Source organism: Oncorhynchus nerka, linkage group LG22 (assembly GCF_034236695.1).
Source record: "Oncorhynchus nerka isolate Pitt River linkage group LG22, Oner_Uvic_2.0, whole genome shotgun sequence".
NCBI classification, from domain to species: domain Eukaryota; kingdom Metazoa; phylum Chordata; class Actinopteri; order Salmoniformes; family Salmonidae; genus Oncorhynchus; species Oncorhynchus nerka.
The window spans coordinates 54,510,156-54,522,721 of NC_088417.1; positions in this window are offsets into that span (position 1 = coordinate 54,510,156).

Sequence of the window (12,566 nt, forward strand, 5' to 3'; positions counted from 1 at the left end):
CTTCCGGAGACACCTGAAACCCCACCTCTTTCAGGAATACCTAGGATAGGATAAAGTAATCCTTCTCCCCCTTAAAAGATTTAGATGCACTATTGTAAAGTGGCTGTTCCACTGGATGTCTTAAGGTGAACGCACCAATTTGTAAGTCGCTCTGGATAAGAGCGTCTGCTAAATGACTTAAATGTAAATGTAATGTAAATGGAATACACCTGTGGTAAATTCAATTGATTTGACTTAATATGGAAAGGCACACACCTGTCTATATAAGGTCCCACAGTTGACAGTGCAGGTCAGAGCAAAAACCAAGCCATGAGGTCGAAGGAATTCTCTATAGAGCTCCGAGACAGGATTGTGCCGAGGCACAGATCTGGGGAAGGGTACCAAAAAATGTCTGCAGCATTGAAGGTCCCCAAGAACACATTGGCCTCCATCATTTTTAAATGGAAGAAGTTTGGAACCAGCAAGATTCTTCCTAGAGCTGGCTGCCAGACAAACTGAGCAATCAGGGGAGAACGGCCTTGGTCAGGGAAGTGACTAAGAACCCAATGGTCACTCTGACAGAGCTCAAGAGTTCCTCTGTCGAGATGGGAGAAACTTCCAGAAGGACAACCATCTCTGCAGCATTCCACCAGCCGGGCATTTGCGGTAGTGGCCAGACGGATGCCACTCCTCAGTAAAAGGCACATGACAGTCTACTTGGAGTTTGCCAATAGAAATCTAAAGATTCTTAGACCAACAAGATTCTCTGGTATGATGACACCTATATTGAACTCTTTGGCCTGAATGCCAAGTGTCACGTCTGGAGGAAATGTCAGGGTAATTGCAAGATTATGTTGAAATGCTTGTATTGCATTAAAATGGGAGTTTACTATTTTGTGTGTGTTCTACTGAGGATGGGCCTGTATGAGATAACACTGACCGAGGAGATTTACGATGTCTTTGGGTGATATAACCTAAAGAGCATTCCAGAGAACATGAGTTAATGTTTAAATTCTATAACCAATTTGACAGAACTTGAAGAATTTTGAAAATAAAAATGTGCAAATGTTGCACAACCCAGGTGTGGAAAGCTCTCAGCAACTTACCCAGAAAGACTCACGGCTGTAATCGCTGCCAAAGGTGCTTCTACAAAGTATTGACTCATTACTGTGAATACTTATGTAACTGAGACAGTTCTCTATTTCATGTTCACAAAATGTGCAAACATTTCTAGAAACATGTTTCCATTTTGTCATTATGGGGTATTGTGTGGAGATGGGATTATTTTTGAATTCCCTTTTTGAATTCAGGCTGTAACACAACAAAATGTGGAATAAGTCAAGGGGTTTGAATACTTTCTGAAGGCACTGTATATTTATATTCTGGACATTGCTCATTCTAATATTACTATATTTCTTAATTCGATTATATTTATTTTTGGGATTTGCGTGTATCGTATTGTATTATTAGGTATTACTGCACTGTTGGAGTAAGGAACATAAGCATTTCGCTGCACCTGCGATAACATCTACAAAATATGTGTCCGCAACCAAAAATACAATTTTATTGGGTTTGATTTTTACCTCTCTGCCTTTCCTTTGGTTTAGACATCGAATCAGAGTGGGGAAAGGAAGATTAATGACTTGTTCTGTTAAACTGGATTGTGAAAATATGTTCAATACTTATTTACTTTGAAAAATGAGCTCAAATGGAGGCTTATTTCCTCCTCTGCAAGTACAAGTTGGAGTTTCCTCCCCCTTTCTTTTAGCCCCTGTTGACGGCTCAGCCCTTTTCTTTCTTCATGCCCACCTGTTCTTGTTCTCCCATCCCCCCTGCTCCCCCTTTCATCTCCCATCTGCCAGAGTAGCTCCACGAGGGGAGAGAGGGATATGGGGAGTGAGGGACAGGCAGATAGAGGGAGGGATGTGGATAGAGGTAGGTGTGAAGACAGGGAGATCTCTCTATACGCTTGGCCTGTATCAAATTATCATCATGCCACCAAGTAACCAGACAACGGGGATTCGGACTGCCCAATTTTACATATTTTTTCAAGCTGATAAACCATTTAATGTTATGTATTTCACCACATTTGTTTGATTTAAAAATTATTTCCAGTAAATTATTTGTCTGTGGAGTGTGGAAGTTTAGGCTTTGGGAACAGATCAAAATATAGTTTATTATAAAACCATTTAAAGACAGGGAAGGGTATCAATGTATTTAGGCATTGTTTTCTTGGACATGGCAGATACAAAATGAAATAACCACATCCATGACACACACACAAACGTAACAGTGCTTAATTTGTGCCGGAACAGGATCCGGCACCTCAGTGTCCTTCTGGAACCCATTTGCGAGGATCTGTTATCTCTTGTGGCATGCAAATACATGTTCACTGTTTGCAATATGCAAATTATATGTTAGGCTAATTGAAGTTGACTCATCTGTAATTCTCCTGGCTGCCTCCTAAAAAACGTAATGTGAAAACGTGCTGATAATTGATTTGTGTCGGGCCGACCCGGGTTTATGATTTGTGCAACATTGTAGCCTACACTGTAAAATGAAAAGGTTCCTGTAAGATCTTTTAGGGATTCTTCAAATTGAATCTGTGGGAGAACCTCTATGTGTTCTTCAAAGAACCCCCTTTAATAGTTTCTCAAATAAACTTTTGCGGTACATTTATGGGGGCCCGATTATTATTATTATTATTAATTAGCATAAAAATAACTCAATCTTTTAGTTGTCAGTGTTTATTACGATTTTAGTGGCAAAGCAGAATTAAAAAATCTAAATATGCACTGTAAAAAGAAATTAGGTTTCCTGTTATATCCAGAGGTGTAGGGAGGGTGAAGTCTGTGAATCCAAAAATAGTAATTAAACCGATGTTTAACAAAACATGCACACGACAACATTCATACCTGTGGTAAATGTGAATGAAAAAAACTGTTTTGATAAGTTTTCATACACATACATTGTCCATAATGTAGAGGCCTATGGGATATTCATTGAAGAGGTAAGGGAGGAGGATGGTAAATGTGATCTGCATAACATACCTTTGTATGCCTTCTGGTATGTATACCTGCAGACAGACACAAAGTGAGCAGTTCAGTCATCTGCACCCAATACAGCTAGCCTTCAACATATTATTATAGCCTACATATTTTTACCTCTGTTGGTTGATATTCATTGAATTGTATCCATTTTAGAAAGATTTGCACAAATATGAAAAGATCATACAAGGGACAAACCTTACTTTAAATTGAGGAGATCTTAATACTTCTTAGGGCTGAAATCCTGTTAACGGGATCAATATGACAACAGCCAGTGAAAGTGCAGGGCGCCAAATTCAAAACAACAGAAATCTCATTAAAATTCCTCAAACTTAGAAGTATCTTATACCATTTTAAATGTAATCTTGTTGTTAATCCCACCACAGTGTCCGATTTCAAATAGGCTTTACAGCGAAAGCACCACAAACAATTATGTTAGGTCAGAGACAAGTCACAGAAGAACACAGCCATTTTTCCAGCCAAAGAGTGGAGTCACAAAAATCTGAAACAGAGATAGAATTAATCACTAACCTTTGATGATCTTCATCAGATGACACTCATAGGACTTCATGTTACACAATACATGTATGTTTTGTGCGATAAAGTTCATATTTATATAAAAAAATCTCAGTATACATTGGCGCGTTATGTTCAGTAGTTCCAAAAACATCCGGTGATTTTGCAGAGAGCCACATCAATTTACAGAAATACTCATTATAAATGTTGATGAAAATGTTGATGAAAATACAAGTGTTATACATGGAAATATAGATAAACTTCTCCTTAATGAACCGCTGTGTCAGATTATTTAAAAAAGAATTCCTTATAGAATCATATCCGAGCAAATGGTTCTGGAGGTGCCGCAGCACCCTATATAAATTGAAATAGCCTACATTTGCCAAAGTTATAGAATTACTGCTGTCTGTTCAGAAATAAATACAATTATTCTTAATACTACACCAGGAACAGGATCTGTCAGTGAATATCATACAGCAAAATCAGGCCTTTGTGAGGTATAATAGAATTGCATGAAATGTGTTTATAAAGGCCACATTTTTTCTGAACCCTAGGCTACAAAACATGTTCCCCATGTGTGTGCGCAACTTTTGCAAGCGCCTCTACTCTAGTGATCTATGCTAGTACGCAAAAGCATGATTAAGCATGATTCAATGCTTTATAATAAAAGGTGATATTCTTTCAAGCGTTCTGGTACCTCAGAGCACCCCGGGTCACCTCCCTCTCGGGCTCATTTACAAATTAAGCATTGCACACACACAGTCTTGTACAGCTAACCTTGTGGGGACACACAATTCAGTCCCATTGAAAATACACTTTCCCCTAACCCTAAACTATCAAACATCTCCAATCTAAAGTTAAATCTAGAATTGGCTTCCTATTTCGCAACAAAGCATCCTTCACTCATGCTGCCAAACATACCCTTGTAAAACTGACCATCCTACCAATCCTTGACTTTGGCGATGTCATTTACAAAATAGCCTCCAATACCCTACTCAACAAATTGGATGCAGTCTATCACAGTGCAATCTGTTTTGTCACCAAAGCCCCATATACTACCCACCATTGCGACCTGTACGCTCTCGTTGGCTGGCCCTCGCTTCATACTCGTCGCCAAACCCACTGGCTACATGTCATCTACAAGACCCTGCTAGGTAAAGTCCCCCCTTATCTCAGCTCGCTGGTCACCATAGCATCTCCCACCTGTAGCACACGCTCCAGCAGGTATATCTCTCTAGTCACCCCCAAAACCAATTCTTTCTTTGGCCGCCTCTCCTTCCAGTTCTCTGCTGCCAATGACCGGAACGAACTACAAAAATCTCTGAAACTGGAAACACTTGTCTCCCTCACTAGCTTTAAGCACCAACTGTCAGAGCAGCTCACAGATTACTGCACCTGTACATAGCCCACCTATAATTTAGCCCAAACAACTACCTCTTTCGTTACTGTATTTAATTAATTACTTAATTTGGCTCCTTTGCACCCCATTATTTTTATTTCTACTTTGCACATTCTTCCACTGCAAATCTACCATTCCAGTGTTTTACTTGCTATATTGTATTTACTTTGCCACCATGGCCTTTTTTTGCCTTTACCTCCCTTATCTCACCTCATTTGCTCACATCATATATAGACTTGTTTATACTGTATTATTGACTGTATGTTTGTTTTACTCCATGTGTAACTCTGTGTCGTTGTATGTGTCGAACTGCTTTGCTTTATCTTGGCCAGGTCGCAATTGTAAATGAGAACTTGTTATCAACTTGCCTACCTGGTTAAATAAAGGTGAAATAAATAAATAAATAAAAATAAACTGTACTCTTACCCTAACCCTAACCCTAGCTCCTAACCCTAACGTAATTCTAACCCCAACACTAATTCTAACTTTAACCCTAAACCCCCTGGTAATAGCATTTGACCTTGTGGGAACTAACAAAATGTCCCCAGTTGGTCAAATTTTTGTTAATTTATGATTATTGTGGGGACTTATTAAACACGTCTACGCACGTATTGTAATGACCCTAGTTGATACACGACTTACAATCTTTGACAAAAGAGATATCCTTATTGGGATTGTGGTTAAGGCAGTTGTCTTAGGGCCAGGCGACCAGAGTTTGTGGCCAGCTAGGGACCTTGTACTTCTCACTCGTTTCATTACAGTGTCATAAGACATGTACCATGTCCTTACACACGCACACATACTTAATCCACACGTTGACACATGAGCAGCATATCAATTGCACAACCGACCACACCCAGCCACATGCTCCAGCACAATCCCCACTCCTCCTTTTGTCCTGTAACACAGTCAGACTGCAGGCTGGGGGGTAGGAGGGGCTAGGAGCGGTGGCCGAAGCAGCCTAGCTTTTCCCCTGAGGGTCTGGGGCTCTGGGCCTGATTCTCCCCCAGCTCTCCCCTCTCCCTCGCGGGGGTAATGATCTCTGGACGGCTGTATTGTGAACCAAACAGATGCTGGTCATTTTAATGGGAGTGATGGGAGGGACTGGGTGACTGCGTGACTCCTCTTCCCAGGTTCCCATGCCCTGTGGCAGGCTTGTGTCACATCACTCAAGGGAATACAGATGAAACAACATCAGAGAGGGAAAGAGACCAGGCACAGAGTCCATCTGCTCCTTGACACAAAGACCTCTCAGATATACCTATTGATATGCACCACATTGGTTCGCATACAAAGACAACGGGTATGCTAATAACTGGGGAACAGAGTGAGATATTGCGATAAGATGATTTGACCTATTATACTATGAAAAGGTATAATACACAGTATGAGACGGAGAGTAAAATAAAAACACTGTATTTAAAGACCATAGGACGATAAGAATAATAACCAGAGAAAATATAGAACATTCAAAAGTAATGGTTATATATTAAAACCTTGAGTTAAAAGGGGAATTTCACCCTGGCTCTGCCACGGCATATAGCCATTGCTATATTGTCAACATTACGTTTTTATCATAAACATCACAATTATCCAAACCACAAGCTAAAACTAGCACGTTTCACTCTGTATTGGTCTGCTCATAGTGAACCAGCAAGTTTGGCATTTAGTGAATGCTGATACAGCCTGCCAGGTAGTGTCCACAAACTTGAATAATGGCATTGTTTACTTCAAAATACCAACAAACACACAGTAACCTCAGAACTTCGCTAGGCAAGATTTTTTTGAAGTCGTTATCTAAAATGAGTTATCCTTGTCACAAGTATAGAGAGGAATTGGCAGGAGGCAGTCGAATGTTTAGAATTGCTGAATTTATTCAAGCCATATATAAAAAAAGCAGGACGAAACCCAAAGTGCAAAATAAAGTACTCAGGAAATACTAGGAGATACTTCCTCTCAGGAAAACAAGCAACATTTACAATGAGGTACAAAGACAAATGACAGAGGGAGTATATATACAGTGATAGAGTGGGGATTGGAACTAGGTGTGTAATGAAGATGAGGCAAGTCCGGGGTTGATGAGTGAAGGACGTTTGCCAGCAGCAGGTTTGGCAGCAGCTAGGCCGGCGGCACTGAACACCTCAGCTGGACAGGAGGGGGAGCCAGAGCGAAGGCTGATGTGACAATCTTTCACTCTTCTACCTACCAGAGATTCACCCCGATTCTTCCAGTGGCTTGCGGCTATCAAGAATGATACGATAATGCTAATGCTAGCCTAGTTCGGTATGTTAGCTGGCTAGCTAACTAACTAACGTTAGTCCTGTATTTAACTGAAAGCCATTAGCTAAATCATATATAGCTACATTTTGGTATACACACTGTCAATCAATTCAGCCTATGCCATTATAGTCACTGCTAGACTGGTAGCTAGCTACCTTCAGAGTAAACATGTTTGTCTGTTCTTTGACTAATGTTAGCTAGCTAATGTTGCCAAATAAAGAGTATCTCAATTTGGTAGCCATATATTCCACCCTTGATTGGAAAACGCTCCATTACTAAAAATAGAATTGTCAATATAGCTAACTCACTGTGTGTTGGTAGCAATGATGAATGTGTATAAATCATCTATGGGTGGTGTTGATGAATCGATACAGGAGACAAGTTGAAACACTGGACAAGGTGGATCAGATATAGTAAAGACAGTTTATTTTATAGTGTAGAGATATCTGGCATAGCGTGCACGGACTCTCGTTCGTCCAGTCCATAGGGAACCTTCAGACAAGAGCCCAGAATACATTGTGTACAGTCATTTTATTCATGGGTATGACGTAGGTAGATTCTGGTAGATCTGGCCTCTGGTAGGTTGCTGGTAGTTGATTGGCAGTTCCCTCCAGACTGGTGTCGACGTCCCATTGGCAGTTTGGAAGAGTTCTTTGTCTTTGGAGTCCATCCCCAGGAGAGGGAATGAGTGTGTGTATGTGTGTGCGTTCCTGTCTTGGCAAGTTTGTGTGTCCTCGCAATGCGTGTGTGTATGTGTGTGCGTTCTTGTCTTGGCAAGTCAAGGCTGTGTGTCCTCCTCGCAATGCGTGGGTGTATGTGTGTGCGTTCTTATCTAGGTGTCCTCGCAGTGAGTGAGTGTATGTGTGTGTGCTGTGTGTGTGGGTGTGAGAGCAATCCTGTATGGGACCTAACATGTTTTACTGTGAAAATACGTTGTTATGTGTTGTCTCAGTTATAGCAATGTAATAGCAGTAAGCTGGTCATTTGCATAAGAAATAGCACTTCCTTACAGTGGTTAGTTTGTACTCAGCCAGTCTCAGCTGGCTAGCAATCTTGCTGCCAATTTAGTAATGCCAGTTAGCTAACAGCAAGATGGCAATATTGAAATGTCCATGTTAGGTATGCTTAGCTAGCAAGTCTAATAGAATTCAATGTGATCATTCCATAATTGTCTGTCGTAGGAAGGTTCAGAAAACAGTTTTTATTTGTCATGACTCAATAAAAATGTGGTATGTGGAGAATTATAGTCAGATATTTTTGTTAATTGTTTGAGCAAATTGGACTGGTCTGCTTTATTGAAATGCAATGAGGTGGAAAATGCCTGGGGCAATTTTAAATCATTGTTTTTTGATGCTGTAGATAAGCAAGCTCCAGATGTATTTATTTTTATTAGTCAAAAAACAGAACCATGGATAACATGTTAAAGGCAATTAAGCATAGAAATGTTCTGGAGTTCAGGAAATCCAGGGCAGATTATATATTTATAGACTTTAAGAAATGGGGTCAACCGGATGATACAGAAGGCCAAGAAAGATTATTTTAATGACAAAATAATTGAAAATAGGATCAATCCGAGTAAATTATGGAAGTGTCTGAAGCTGTTAGGTTACAGTAACAGATTAAATACCAAAGCTTGACATTTTAGCTTGGACATTAGAGGAAAGGTTACGTCAGACAAGACCAAGGTTGCAGACAGTCTGAACAGTCTGAACTATAGCTAATACATTAGTTAGCAAGTTACCTTGTCAATCAGGTTGCTATTGGGAAAGTCATGCCCAGCAGTTTTACTCATAGCAGGGGATTCAAGTGTCTCCGTCAACTGTGCTAAAGAAGAACATGACCATTCCAAAGAAACTGGCCTTGACAACATTCCTGCCAGATTTCGAAGGGATACTCCGGTAATTATCACCCCCTGTGTAAGTCACAATGTAAATCTGTCTATTGAACTAGGGTGTTTTCCCATTGAACTAAAACTTGCAAGGATCATTCCTTTATATAAAAAAGGAAATAAATTAGATCGTGGAAACTATTGGCCTGTCTCAATCCTGTGTGTTTTATCGAAGGTCTTGGAAAAGATTATGTTAGATATATCTAACTGACCACATAAGCAAGGAAGTAGATGGAAGGACATTTTGTGGTATGGTTATGGTTAAGACGTTTGATTACAGTGGATCATGAGATTATGTTAATCAAACTAAGACACATGGGCTTTAACAAGTTAGCAGTAAAATGGGTTGTTCTTATCTGCAAGGAAGAAAACAGATAGTGGGATGGGATCCTGTCTAAACCCAACATCTTGAACTGCAGGGTACCCCAAGGGAGTGTGCTGGGTCCACTTTTTTTCTATTGTTTATAAATTGTATCTGAAATCTGCTTGTACATGTGAAATGTTCTTCTATGCAGATAATTCTGCACTGTTGGTTTCCCACATAGACAAACATGTGGTTGAGAAAGCCTTAAGAGCTGAACTTCTGAATGTCAGTAAATGGCTATATGACAATAAGCTGTCACTTCACTTTGGAAACATCGTTTTCAGGTCCAAAGGGAAACTGAGGAAATCAGTTGCTAGATAATCTGACGGGAGAACATGGCACAAAACATTATCTCCAAAGTGAACCATAAAATTAGGTTTCTGGCAAGAACTTGCAAATATCTGGATAAGAATGCAACAGGAGCATTGGCAGGGACTCTTGTACAGTGCCACTTTGACTATGCGTGCTCTTACTGGGAAAATAGTGCCCCCAAGATAATCAAACAAATTGCAGACATCTCAGAACAAATGAGTCAAGATTATTCTTAAACTTCCAGCATTTACGCATGATGGCTCAAAGTGGAAAATTGTGTCTTGTACAAGAATGTCAACAGTATGTTCCCCAGGTACCTATGTAACTTTAACTTGGTATGGGATAACCATAACTATTCCACTAGAAGTAGTGAAACTGACATTGTTCCCTTTAGATATAAAAGTGGTATGGGGAAAGAATCTTTTTTATTCTCAGCTGCCATTCTTTGGAATAGCCTTCCGAATGATTTGAAACGTATAACCTCCATAGGTAGTTTCAAGTTCTCAGTAGCATGTCTCAAAAGTGAGTCGTAAGATTATAGTACGTGGCTGAGAAGGAAATTCCCGGGATAGCATATGGCCTTTTGGTGCCTGTTTATCATATTGTGATTGTCTTGTATACAGTACATACGGAAAGTATTCAGACCCCTTGACTTTTTACACATTTTGTTATGTTACAGCCTTGTTTAAAAATGTTTTCAATTGTCCCCCCCCCCTCATCAATCTACTGTACACACAATACCCCATGATTACAAAGCAAAAAATTGGTTTAGAATTTTTTCCTAATTTTAAACAATTAAAAAACTGAAATATCACATTTACATAAGTATTCAGACCCTTTACTTAGTACTTAGTACTCTGTTGATGCACCTTTGGCAGCGATTACAGCCTTGAGCCTTCTTGGGTATGACACGACAAACTTGGCACACCCTTATTTGAGGAGTTTCTCCCATTCTTCTCTGCAGATCCTCTCAAGTTCTGTCAGGTTGGATGGGGAGCGTTGCTCCACAGCTATTTTTAGATCTTTCCAGAAATGTTCGATCTCGTTCAAGTCCGGGCTCTGGCGGGGCCACTCAAATCATAGTCTTCCAGTTCCTGCCGCTGAAAAACTGCTTCATCATGCCATAGTTGTTTATTAGGAAAGGGAATTGTACTAATTGTCTCATGTTATGAAACCAACAACAATTTTGTCTGTCATTGTCTGTTGCCACTACAATTGCTGCCTAACCATGTTGCATTCCCTCTTACCTCTTCCCTCTTCAAAAGGAACACAATGGAAATAAGCTTTATTGTGTTATCCTTCATGATTTTCTTAAATTTTACGTGGAGGCGTCACCGGCTGGAGCGCTCTTATGTATGTATTAAAACAATTGTCTAATAAAATCAATCAAACAATACAATTAGGGGTGATTCAATTGTGCATTGTTGTCTGTTAAGTTGTAGGTGGTACAGAATCTGATTCCACCTCTTCCAACCCCTAGTTCTGCACAAGGTGAAGGCAGGTTGGACAAAATATTCACAAGCTGATGGCTAAGTTAGCTCAATTGACAGTAACTATGGTATAAACATGAATTGGGTAGTGTTTGTATGGTTTGTGTTATGGGGTAGCAGGTGGTTAGAGGTAGTCTGAGGACCACAGAATACCTTCCAGACCATGTAATCAATTTAGTCTACCCCTCTTTTCTTTTTACTTTTTCTTTTTGTAAAACTCAGGTTATCTGGAGTCATTCCACAGTGCCCTGCTGAAAAATACCCAAAAGCGGGGGCATTTTGGGCACACAAGTATGAGGGAGCAGACACACCTTCCAGTTATGGAGCACAACAAGATTGTGTGGGACACTGAAAAGTATAAAATCAAGACTACAACAGTAATGGCACAACCACCTCATTCTCGCTGCAGATTCTCAAAACACAATACAAAGAAATGGCTAGAAAATTCCCCTGCAAGGGGCTACTATTGACAAGAATGATCTGTCAAAGTCTACAGGCTGAGGGAGGTTAACAGGCAGTATTTTGAGATGAGGAAGGGGGTTTTGGTTGTGCAGGGTTGTGCTTAGACAGTAAATGTATTGTTGTGTATGAGAGCGATTGAGGTGCAATTTCTCCTCAATGTCCAATACACAATAATTAATGCTGTAAGAACTGCTTTCCTAAGACTTTTCACAACTTATTTATGCACTCCCTGAACTTGCTTCCCGACTCCCAGCGCACATGTTATAGTGCTAGAGTAGGGTTGGAATGAAAACCTACAGGATGGTAGCTCTCCAGGAACAGGGTTGGAGAGCCATGATGTTGAACCACCATAAAATAATGATGGGTCAAACAGATGCTAGACATTCAGATATCCAAAGAATGTTTGCTAATTTGTCAAAATCTAAAATAGTGTACACTATTTAATGCTAACTCAAAATAACTGGGTATTCAACAACTTTATATGGTAAAATATACATACCAAAACAAATTTTATGAACAGTGTAGTACAGTGTCTCAGATGTGTAGAGACTCATAAGTGCAGAGAACTGTAGTTACAGATTGTTACACCAGATAATGGGATTTGCCCAAAGATTTTTGCCGACATCTTATCGATTTCAATTCTTCCCTCATCGCGACAGGTGGGTGTTCACACCAAGGTCCTGTCTCAATCAATGAGTGAGAAGACTTGAAATAGACATGATGGCGAGGCACATATTGTTTGTGTAAGGACCGGCGCTGAAGTAGAGAAGCAGGTACGGGGAGTCAAAATTTAATCGGAACAGGCATGGAACAAGACAGGAATAGCATC